We start from the raw sequence: 2,500 nt of genomic DNA, 5'->3' as shown, positions 1-2,500 counted from the left end.
GAAATTAAGTTTATAATAATAGTTATAGATTTATTAGTGGAGGACATTTTTTTCAGAGAAAATAGAAGTCCAAGATATTTTTCCCATTTCAGTTATATTGTTTTATGCGTGTTGGCTGAATTTTAAGATCCTCATGTATGCCGAATATTACCATAAAGAATAATAAGTAGGTCATCCAGTAGATTGTAAAATTGGAAGGGTGAATATTTTAGCTTTTAAACATTTGTATTATATGATACCTTGAAACATTATTTAAATATATATATATATATATATATATGTGTATATATATATATATATATATATACATATGTATATATATGTATATATACATACATACATATATATATATATATATATATTTATATATATATATATATATATATATGTATATAAATATATACACATATATATATATATATATGTGTGTGTGTGTGTGTGTGGGTGTGTGCGAGTGTATATAAATATAAATATATATATATATATATATATATGTGTGTGTGTGTGTGTGTGTATGTGTGTATATAAATGTATATATATATATATATATATATCTGTGTATATATATATATATATATATAAGTATATATGCATCCAAATATATATTTATATATATATATATATATATATACAGATATATATATATATATATATATATATATATATATATATATATATATATGTATATATATATATATGTATATATAGATAGATAGATAGATAGATATATAGATATATAGATAGATAGATAGATAGATAGATAGATAGATAGATAGATAGATAGATAAATATTTAAGAAATTGCCGGTGACATAGATATATTAAGTTAATCTTGGGACGAATAGCTAATATTATAGAAGATTTGATTGAAATAAAGAAATATGTCGGATTATATATGAATATGATTAAACCTAAAAGAATGTTTGATAAGAATGTAGTAATACAACAACGAAGAGATATAGACGAACCTGTAGAAATTTCTAATAGAAATGTTTCCCAAGGACATGACCCTGATAGTAAAAGAAGTATAAGTATCGGATAAAGAGCTTTTGGGTAACAAAGGGGTATTATGAAAATTCAAATGCAGCTTCTCTAAAAAAAAAAAAAATTATCTAAGCAGAACATAAGTTAGTTATAATAAAAAGAGCTAGGGTGAAAATTATGATGGTATTAACACTAAGCGACAGAGAAAAGCAACATGGATACGAAAACAAACTAGAATAGGGGATATTCCAGAAACATGTAAAAAAAAGATATGGACGTGGGCAAGACATATAAGGATATTGACAGATAATAGATGAGCATTTAGACTAACAGAATGGGTCCTTAAACAATACAAATGAAGCAGAGGAAGATACAGAAAATAATAGGTTGACGAACATAGAGAATTTGCTCTCTATATATACCGGTATAGAAAGACCATTACCAGGTTTGAATGGAAGGACATGTCTGAGGCCTTCCTTCCGCTATATAACGGCTGATGATATGTCTATCTATCTATCTATCTATCTATCTATCTATTTATCTATCTATCTATCTATCTATTTATATATATATATATATATATATATATATAATATATATATATACTGTATACACACACACACATATATATATATATATATATATATATATATATATATATATATATATATATATATATATATATATATATAAATATATATATATATATATATATATGTATATATACATACAAATAATGAGGTCTTTTCTGACTTTTCTTCCATCAATGATTAGAATCGTTTGCTTTTTTTTTATTTTATCAAGATGTATTTATTTTCTATCGATCATTTATCAAAGTTTCATAGATATTTACTGAAATTATATAATTATTTCAAATAAATTGCCAAAGTAAAAAATAGTTTCTATTTCTATCGCTCTAAAAAGACAATCAATATAAAGAATATATTTAAGGAAAAGCATAATTCTGGTTTTTAGTTAACCAGACTCTAAGAAGTTCATTTAGTTAGATTTCTCTTCATATACACAAATCTTGTAAAAAGAAGAAAATTTAAATGAGCTACAAAAACATCCAAGCAAATTTGAAAATTCATTAATGTGATGAGGAGGATGTCAATTGAATATTTGAAAAATAAAACATAAGCATATTTTATATCATCTGAATGAAAATATGTGGCATCAAGTTTCTTATATACCCATATTGAAACAAATAATAACTATTATTACAGAATTGTATCAATACATTTTGAGTCGTTAATTCTGTTTTTTTTTTTTTTTTTTTTTTTGGACGAGTAGAAAAAAAACAAATCTAATATATGTAAGTAGACAGAAATTCCAAAAGATACTTCATATATTTGCTTTTCACCTTAAAAAAAAAAAAAAAAAAAAAAAAAAAAAAAAAAAAACATCCAGAAGAAAGTGTTGTGAACCATTTCTCATACAAGTAAACAAATTATTCATAACTGGACGTTTTCTATCAGCACTAGATGTCAGTAGAGAATTTATCACGTATAGGCATC

This window comes from Palaemon carinicauda, chromosome 14 (assembly GCF_036898095.1).
Source record: "Palaemon carinicauda isolate YSFRI2023 chromosome 14, ASM3689809v2, whole genome shotgun sequence".
NCBI lineage: Eukaryota > Metazoa > Arthropoda > Malacostraca > Decapoda > Palaemonidae > Palaemon > Palaemon carinicauda.
The sequence above is the reverse complement of the archived record's forward strand: the minus strand, read 5'-3'. Positions refer to the sequence as shown.